A 10,483-nucleotide genomic window follows, 5' to 3' on the forward strand; every position below is an offset into this window, starting at 1 on the left:
CAGCACAGAGCACCTTGGAAACTTCCACAACAGCGGTGCCTGAAACGAATCCTGATCGGCTCACTGGGTCGACCTCCTCTCAGCAGGAGAGGTGGTGAAGTGTCGGTCTCAGAGTCTCTGTCTGCGAAGGAGCTGGAGTAGATGACACTAGAATATATCTATCCTATCTGAATACTGTTTACACTCCCCTGTTGTTTATCATACAACGAAAACGTGTTATTCTGCACACATTTATACAGTTTTATGATGTAGAACACAAACGTTTTACCACAGACTTCAGGTTTTGTCACAGTGATTTCACTTTAACTGGGAACAACTGTTCGTCACATGTACGTGCTGTTAGATAACGCGTTAGACAACCAGCCTTCAGGCAGCACACGAGCTGGGTTTGTGATGTTCTCAGTGGAGTTGTGTTCTTTATTTGAACGTCTCCTACAGTGATTCCCTCGTGATAACTAATGGATCGAGCCGATGGCTTTCAGGCGGCGAGCTGGAGAACAAACAGCTGTATTCTTCTGCACTGACGTCTCCTAAAAGGAAGAAAAACATGATGTAAAAATGAAAAATCTGGTTAAAGGGAAAAATACAAGAACATTAACATACAGCAGTGAACTGTGTTGTGAATTCTGAGCCAATGCAGCAACTTCCACTACAGAGTCATGTCTGATTTGACGCAGCAAATTACAACCATCTGGTCATTGTTTTGACTTTTTTAGTCATTTCTGGACTTTCTTGAGGTCTTTGCTTCTGCTCAGCCTGCCTTGACATCAAAGAGAAGGGAGGTGTGTTCTACCAACCTCTGGCCACTGCATTCCACATAGGCACATGGAAAGGCAGGTTACTGGAGTTACACACTTAATCAAAATGTTAAGATGAGCTGAAAAATTGTAAGAATTTACGTTTTGCACTAATGGATCCACCAGACTTGCAGTAGCTCAGTCCATAGAGACTTGGGTTTGTAGCTGGAGAGTTGCTGGTTCAAGTCCTGGCATGGACCAAGATTGAAAATTGTGCTGATAGCTGTTGAGGTGTTAGCATGATTTCCATGTTGTATGTCGCTTTGGACAAAAGCATCTGCTAAGTGAAATTGTAACTGTAAAAAGGGTCTAAGTAGAGATTTTAAATACAAAAATAAGAAATTAAAGTGAGACCATAAAAAAAGGTAAGTTATTTAATGCAAATAACATTAATAGTTATTGGGAGCACGTGTGACCTTCTGCCTCAGCACCATCGGTTGGCTTCCTCCAGTCAGCTGATCAGGGTTTAAGTTAGAGGTTGAAGATACTTCTCTGTAAGCTAATCATTTTTTATTACAGAGGAGGTATCCTAATCACTGTGTCAGTTATCCTATTGCTTTAATGTAGCAGGAAATGTTAACACGTTAGCCACTCAGTAGCTAAAATAACAGTTAGCTATTGAGAGGCTAAAGTCTAGCAATACTTAGTGTTACACAAATTTGCTTTTTTTATGACCATTAGCATGAGAAAATAGAGAAGACTTTTTGAAAACATGTCATTTAAAACAAACAAAAAATGACATGTTGCTGTTAACACCATGTCTGTCATTTCACTACTTTGTCACAAAGAAGCTAGTGATAGCATTCAGCACACCACTAGCGAATGTTAAGGTTAGCAAGAAAGTGGCTCAAGTCTAACAATACTTAGGTAGTGTTACATTATACATGAGAAAGGTGCAAGTTTTCTGCTAAAGTGATGTTAGCACAAAAATAGTTGAATGCTAACATTAGCTATTTTACGACGTTAGCATGTTAAACCAATGAAGGATTTTTAAAAAACTTTTTTTTTCACTTGTTGCTGTTAACACCATGTCTGTTAGCCTACTACTTAGCAGCCAGTGATAGCATTTAGCACAACACTAGCAAATCTGTAGTTAGCAAGTAAGTGGCTTAAGTCTAACAATACTCGCATGGTGTTATATTATATATGGGGAATTAGCCTTGTTTACCCAGCTTAACAACACGACTGCATTTCAAGAGCCAAAGCCTTTTTTTTTTTTTTTTTTGCGTTTGCCATCAGGAGTTTATGACAGAGTGAATACCTGACAAAAATCACATTAAATCCATATTTCGCTAATAATCAGCTGTTTTCACTTTGTTATCTACAGTAAATAACTACCTCTTTTTTTTTTTTGCTTTTTTTTGTTTTTTGTTTTTTGCATTTTTTTTTTTTGTTCTTTTTTTTGCATTTTTGCATTTTAATACTTACTTTGACCTTTTTTAAGATCCAGTGGTGCAAAATGTCAATTCTTGCAGTTTTTCAGCTACTCCTCCTCACATTTTGATTAGGTGTCTTTGCTGATGCTCTCCCTGCCTTTGCTTTTCACGTAGTCATGTGAAAGAGATGTAAGGTGTGCTCTACCTGCTTTAGGCTTTGGCATTCCATGTAGGCATATGAAAGGGCAGGGGGCTCCCAGAAAAGAGTCATACTGCCAAATAATGTTGGTTTGTACTCCAGAGAGGAGTGTATGTAACTAAATGTCAGTGTATGATAATAAGTCACACCTGCTCCATAGTGAGTGTCGGAGAATGACTGTGTTGTGAAATCAGAAAAGAACATTTTTGCCCTGTATCCATGCAGCGTGATCACAACAAGATCCTGTTGAGTTCCTCCTTAATCAAAGCAGTGAGTCATCTTTTCATCAGCGTCTCGTTTGGAAAGAACAGAGCTGAGCTCGGCGTGTGCGTCAGCAGATTACTTTGATTCTTTCAATCAGTTCAATGATTCACAGAAAGTAAATCAAGTATTTATAGCTACAACTACAGCTGGGGCTCATTTCTGACAGAGTAAAAAAAATAAAAGGGGTGAACAGTCACGTTCAAACTTCTACTTCACCTTCCTGAAAACATCACAGTAGTGAGTTAGCAACACGCTAATTTGTGTCACAACCTGCTGTGTGTTGAGTTTACATGGAGTGTAAACAGGCAAGTGTGTGTCAGATTCCTCCGTGTTGTTTTTATTAGGTCCATTAGGCAGCCGGCTGTACAGTCCCTGAGGTGTGAGCGCTCCGTTAGCATGTTTGTTTTTCTCAGGGCTTTGTTGGCGTTAATGATGTCATCCCTAATTGAGGCAGAGATTCACGTTCTTTGTCTCAGAGGAACAGAGGTCGGTATCAAAAGGAAAATGTGACCTAAACAGACTTATTCTGCTGAATTTGGGTTGTTAATTTTCATATAAACACAAACTCACAGCAGAGAGAATAATCTGAGTGCTATTAATGATCCTACAGGGATTTTCTTTCCCTTCTCTCTGTTAATATGACACTGGCTTTATTTCAGGGTCAGCAGCTAGCTCACCTTTCAGTGTTTATGTTACCGCTAACAGTCAAAAGAAAACTGTTAATTATCTACATTTAATGATTTTTTCCACATTCTAACACCAAAGCCAGAGCTCAAAATGTACAAAAGTTTTAAATTAGGGCGCTAACTAAGTTGACTTAGAGTCTCTAACAAGCGTTTCTATGCTAACATTAGCTTAAAGACGGGGTATTATTCTTTCCCTGATTCATAAAGAAGTGCAGAGATGGGGCCTCAAACACAAAGAACTGGTCCAATAGTGCAGCCTCCAACAGGCCTCCAGAGGGCTGGCCAATCAGAGCAAAGGGGGTTTATGGAGCAGTAAGCCTTAAAGAGACAGCAGCCAAAACAGTATTTCAGGCAGGGGCTGAAATAAGGTCAAAGCTTTCTGCAGGCTAACAGTAATATTAGCAAGGGAGGAGGTATTTGCTAACATAAGTTGCTGTTAAAACAAAACAAAACAAAACAAAAACAGACAAATTTCACCTTACAAGTAAAAACTGATGGTGTCAATGGCAACAAACTAGCATCAGCAAGTCTTCTTTTGTTTTTGTAAGCTAATGGTCAGAAAAATAGCTAATGTAAGCTTTCAACTTTTTTAACCTCACGCTGCTTTTACAGGTAACTTGCATCTTTTTAATGTTTGCAGTAACAAAGTATAGTTATCAATTAGCCAATTTAGGCTAACAGTTATATTATCTAGTAAAATGTTAAATGCTAACATTAACTGCTGTGTGAAAAAAAAGAAGAATAATTAAGGAGATATTAATGACAAAAAGTTAAGGCTGTTTTTTTTAAATATCATATTCTTACAATTTATGGTCACAAAAAAGCTAATGTTAGCATTCAGCTATTCAAAGCTAACATTAGCTTGTTAGGGCGCTTGCTACTTTCCCATGTATACCATTCAAGTATGAACTGTAGCCACTTTCTTGCAAACCTTAACATTTGCTAGTGGTGTGCTAAATGCTATCACTAGCTTCTTTGTGACAAAGTAGTGAAATGACAGACATGGTGTTTTGTTTTTTTTTGTTTTTTTTTATGGCATTTTTTTAAAAATTCTTCTTTATTTTCTCATGCTAATGGTAATAAAAAGAAAATTTGAGCATCCAGCTAATTTTGTGCTAACAACACTTTAGCAGGAAATTTGCACTTTTCACATGCACAGTGTAACACTAAGTATTGTTAGACTTTAGCCTCTCACAAGCTAACCTTTTTATCAGCTACAGAGTGGCTAATGTGCTAACATTTCCTTCTACTTTAAAGTATAACTGTAGAATATCTGACACAGTGTTTACAATACCTACTCTTTAATAAAAAATGACTGGCTTACAGAAAAGTATCTTCAGCCTCTATCTCAAACTTGTTCAGCTGATTGAAGAAAGCCAACTGATGGCACTGAGGGAGAATGTCACCTGTGCTCCCAATAACTGTTAATGAGAGCAGAAACATGTGGAGCAGAAATCTAAGTTTACCGTGTTACACGATAGGCTTCATTAGGAGAGGTGTAAACTCCTTGCTCACCTGAACAGTTGGATGTAAACATGCTGTTTGACATACATTGGCTTGTAGAAGGATGACAAATTAAATTAAAATTCTGTCTCTCTGTGTGTCCCTTGATAATTAACCTGTTGTCTAACTACTCTGAACAACAACAACAAGGGCGTGATTGAACAACCTTTTTTAGTGGCACATGACTGCTGCTGGTGTCACTTGACAACACCTGAGGGAGGATTGACTTTCAGAGTGTTGACAGAGACCAGGGAATATTTACATGCAGTGGAAAAGAAACCCTGATAACACCCCACCCATGGCGCTAAGCTGACACACGCAGACACACGCAGTCACAGGATAACTTCAGGGTGGGAAACCTGTCCGATGGATGGGGTTGACAGTGCAGGACGTGGACCTGGTGCAAATATTGACTCCAGTTGTGCGTATGTGTGTTTACTGTAGCTCTTTCCTGGAGCTGAAAACACAAGTTGGAGGGTGTTACCAGGTGTTAAATGTTCTCTCACTCAGGAAATCAGGAATGCACATAAAATGTAGTTAATACAAACCTCTGTCCTGTCTCTTTTGCATGACTTCATAAGCAGTAAAATTTATCTCTGACACTGAATTATTCAGGCCTCCAGGCGACAAGGCTCCCGTGCTGCTGCCAGGCTAAGTGCCCTACATCTTATCTTTGTCTCTGGCTATCGGCCAAGAGAGCCGAGCAGAGGCTCAGGGGTAAGGATGGGGTGGCTTTTTTTTTCCAAGAGAAACATTTGGGACCAGAGGGAGGAGGTCTAGTCAATGTTTAACAGCTTTTGAGCAAAATCAGGTCCAGTGACCTTCTGAAATGGCTCAGTGCCCACCTTTTTTAAACTCAGCGGACAGTGACGAGGAAGTAATGACCGTAAAATGACTTTATCAGGTTTTTAACCAGAGTCAAAGCAGCACTAACTTCAAAAAGTAGAAACTAGACTTTAATTTCCCTGCTTCAGAATGTGTCAGTCTGGTTTCCACTAACCTACATCTAAAGGAGGAAGACTACAATTAGCAAACTCTTAAACATTAGCATGCTAGCTTGGGGACTACAGTTTTAAAGTCTTGATTTATTTCCTGTAACATCTTGTTTATTTGTTATTCTGTAGCAACTATATTTGGATGAGTGGTTAGAGCTAGAAAACAGTAAAAATTCAGCAGACAGGAAGGATTAGCAGCAAATGTTAGCATTGTCTGTGCAGCTGTGATATCAACATGGATGCTAATTGTAGTTGCCAGAAAAATTTAGTTATTTCCTGACGTGAGTGAAAACTGATGGTGGTAAAGGCAACAAATTAGCAAGCAACAAGTGTCCCTGTATTTTTGAAAAAAAAAAAAAACAATGTTAGCATTTAGCTTTTTTCAAGCTAATGTTGCTTCTTTCAGGAAATTTACACCTGTCTCATGTATAATAAATGTATAGATTATATGTAACATGCCCCCTTTTCTTTCAAGTTTAAGGTCATAACGTAGCTAATTATAGCATTCAACCATTTAAAGCTAACACTACCTTATTAGCTGTTTTGCATCAAAGAAGCAGGATAAAAATGGTGGAAACCTTTAGCTTTCTTATGTTTAATGAAACACTACCTAAGTGGTGTCAGATTTTAGCCTCTCACTAGCTACTAGCTAGTGGCAAGGATCATAAAATGGCAGGTGTTCCTATATTCTTGACAAAAAAGCTAATGTGAGCATTAAACTTTTTCAAGCTAACGTTGTTTTTTTGCAGGAAATTTACACCTTTCTCATGTGTAATAGATGTAGAGTACATGTCACATGCTCCCTGTTCTTCTAAGTTTGAGGTAAAAAAAAAAATAGCTAATCTTAGCATTCAACCATTTAAAGCTAACAATACCTTATTAGCTTTTCTTCAACAAAGTAGCAGGATAAGAATAGTTGAAACTTTTACCTTTCTGATGTGTAATGTAACACTACCTAAGTGTTAAGCATTTCACAAGCTAATAGCTAGTGCTAAGGGTCATAAAATAGCTGGTGTAGGCATTCAGTTACTTGCAAGCTAACAATGCTGTTTTGGAAAACATGTTACCTTCTTTTATTATGTAACACAGTCATGAGTAGTACCAGTACTGATAGATGCTGGCATCTCACAAGTTAATGATTGCTAGTGAGATGGTAATTGCTAACATAAGCTGCTGCGCTAACTTGCTAGGCTCATTTCACATGTAAACTTATCTTGGCCATGGTATTGTTCGATTTTAGCTTCTTGCAAGCTAACAGTAATATTGTAGAGTGAGGCTTGAGATGCTAACCTAAGCTAAAAAAAAACAATTAGCTAATCTTATATGCTGTTTATAGAAACAGGTCAACCATTTAGCAACTGAATAACAGACGTTTTTATACTCTAGTCTACAAGCTAATTTTGTCGAACAGCTAAAGTTCATTTTAACAATTTAACATCTCAAGCTAATAATTTGTTAGCATGAAATTTGTATCTCTTTGACTGTATTGTGATGCTGTCAAGAGTTTTCTATTTTAGCCTCTGAGTGGTTAAGTGTTATATTAGCTGGCAGGTTGTTGGTTGTTAATTTAAAATACTGTGTTAATAAGCTAAAGGCTAATCAAGAGTTTTGTTTTAGCTTGAACTACTGACAGACTTTCCTCCAGATTCTTTTAAAGTTTGATTAATCAGAATATCAATTGTCATTTTTTTCTGTATCATTCTGAGCCTGACACTGAAGGGATGGTGGCTGTTGTGTGAATATCAGTGAGCTCTTCAAACTTGCGTCCAGGGCTGTGAACCTGCCGAGAATCATGAGGTCAAGAAGAAACAAGTCAAGAATTGTGAATCCTCAGTGTTGCTGAATCTAGCTGAAAAACACCTCTCCATCTCTGCCTCATCTCCATTATCTGGAAATAATATAATAGAGAGCCCGAGGTCAACAGGACCACCTCCTTGAGACGAAGAAGACAAATCATCTTTTCATTACCAGCGAAGATGGGAGAAGGAAATGAGAAAGAGAAAAATATGAAGACGGATGTTTCAGCCGGGATGAGGGAGGAGAGGGTTGGCCTCCAGGTCACTGTGCTGCTCTCACGCCTCGGCTGCTCCATAGTGTGTAATCAAACGACAGAGGTACAGTGAATTATGTACAGTTTGATCCGTGTTAGTCGTCTTTATTTGTCTTTTTTTTATACATTACAACAATAATAAAAACACAGCAAACTGTCTCATGTTATTACTTACAAAACAGTTTTTAAAAAAACATGAGGAATAATCAAACAACATTCACGAGGTGACACAAAATATTTCCAACAGGATATGTTTTTTTTTTCACAGAGATCACAAACCCAGTCAGGCTTATATAAGAGAGCCCATAAATAAGGTTTGAAATCAGTGGGTAGCTTAAATTTAAATGATTTTAAACTGTATAAACTCCATTTCCCATAATGCACTGGAGGCTCGTTTCATTGGAATGTTCTATATCTTAAAAACTACTTCATTTTCCACTCCTAAACCTAATTTTTGGCAACATTTTAGACTTAAAGTGGGGCGCTAGATTGGTGGAGACCAAAACGGAGGTAAAAACGAAAAAAGTTCGTTAAGGACTCCTCGTGCTGATATCTAAATAATGTCATTTTTAAAGCTCCTGAGAGGCAAAAATAAAGATAAAAAATGAGCTAACAGTTTAGAAATAAAAACCGCAGATCTGGCGAGGTTGACAACATAATACTGTCACTTTAAGAAAACACTGAGTGATCAGCTTGTTTCTGAACATTGACGTTAATTTGTTGCTTGACCCATAATGCACTGCTCTCCACTTTTCACAGGGTCAGAATTGAAAACAGTGACCCATGATGACATCATGCTCGTGTCACTGCTCTCATCACGCTTTCCTGGATCTGTGGTCGGGTTGTTCCTGCTTCCCGGTTCGAGATCGACGACCTAATATTTAATCTCCGACTGGCTCGTCCGGTTTGTCTTGGGAATAATTCACTACCTGGCGTATGTACACACACGTGGTTCAGCAGCATCACAGTCGCCCTGCTTTGCTGTCCACGAGCAAGGCACTATTGTACACGTATGACAGGAGGAAATGTGTCGCCTGTCACCCTCATCATCATCATCCTCATCATCAGCAGCACTTCTGGCTCCGTGGAGCTGGAACATGGAGGGGACGACTCTTTGCTCCTTCTGTGCCCATGGTTTAATGTTCTCATTTTGGTTTTGATTAGTGTGCAGATGATTTTTGTCCTCTCTTTGGAAAACCTGCCGAATAAATTAAAATGTTGAAACACAAGAATTCAAAAACACACGTAGTGGAAGACAGAAAGTTGATACTTACCTTGATTTCTACCGTTTTTCTTTGTCTTCGTCGTCTGTCTGTGCCTGCTGGAGTAAAAAAAAAAAAAAACATGACTCTATCCAGTAAATAATCATTAATAAATGTAATAGATCACATTTTCATGCTTGAGGGTTTGTTTACTCTCTACATCAGGAAGCTCAACACGGATGTTTAAAGTGCACCGAGGATTAAAATAGATCCTTTCCTTTTGTTTCACTGACGGATCATAGGTTAATGATTCTCCACCCTCAAACAAATTTGGGTATGACGCTAATTAAATAAAAGCACATGAATTGAAGCAGATGATATTAAAAATATAAGAGCCAAAGATTCAGTCTGCTAAAAAACGTTTTTTCCTGAAATGGATGAAGGTGAGATAAAGAGTTAAAGATGAGCCTTAAACGAGCAACTGAAGCACAAAGCATGTTAGTGCATAACAAGCACTCTAAAAAAAAATAGTTGTCCATCTGTACTTCATATTTATAACAATAAAGAAGACTGAGCCCATCGTGGTAATAAAGTAGGGAACCCCAAAAGATTCATAATAAAAAAAAAATACAAAATTTTGAAATAAATACCATTTTGATTAATAACAGAAAAATATGTAATACAGCCATTATACTGTGAAATATGGCACATTTTTTTAAATTAACTTAATTAAATATTTTATTTTTATTTTAAAAATTGATACTTTTTGAAAAAAATGAATTTTTATTTAATTTCCAAGCTTTTATAAAATAAGAAAACATTTTTACAAAGTCAATTTTCATTTCACAATGTCATTTTTCAGCATAATGAAATGGTCTGTCAATCAAAGCTCATAAAAAGTTAGTGTAATTTTTTTTTTCATTAAATTGACCTTGGAAAATGAATAAAAGAGTCATTATTTTAAAAAATATGAAATTGTTAAAAAAAATTATCATGAAAGTTAAATTAAAATAATTCGATATTAAGTCATTCACTGCCAGCCGTCAAACATAATTGACATCTAAAGAAGTCAATGGCGTTCGACGTCGAAATGACGTCTATAGATGTCAATGGCAGTGAAAGAGTCAAAGAATAATAAAATACATTTCATAACAACACTGCCTTATTTCACATTTTTTTAGCCATATGATATATTTGTCTGTAATATGTCAAAATGTTTTTTATTTCAAAATGTTGTATTTATCTATTTGATTATGAATCTTTTGGGGTTCCATAATAAAAGAGCTACACATCTGCATGACAACTACACATTGCTGAACACATTAAAAGTCTTAATGTAATGATTTTTTTAAACCAACCTGCAAATTCAGTGGAAACTCTTGGAAAAGTAGGTTGTTTTTTGTATTTTATT

The sequence above is a fragment of the Halichoeres trimaculatus genome, unplaced genomic scaffold (genome assembly GCF_033239565.1).
Source record: "Halichoeres trimaculatus isolate MK-OKI-2021-1 unplaced genomic scaffold, fHalTri1.1 fHalTri1_scaffold_22, whole genome shotgun sequence".
Taxonomy (NCBI): Eukaryota; Metazoa; Chordata; class Actinopteri; order Labriformes; family Labridae; genus Halichoeres; species Halichoeres trimaculatus.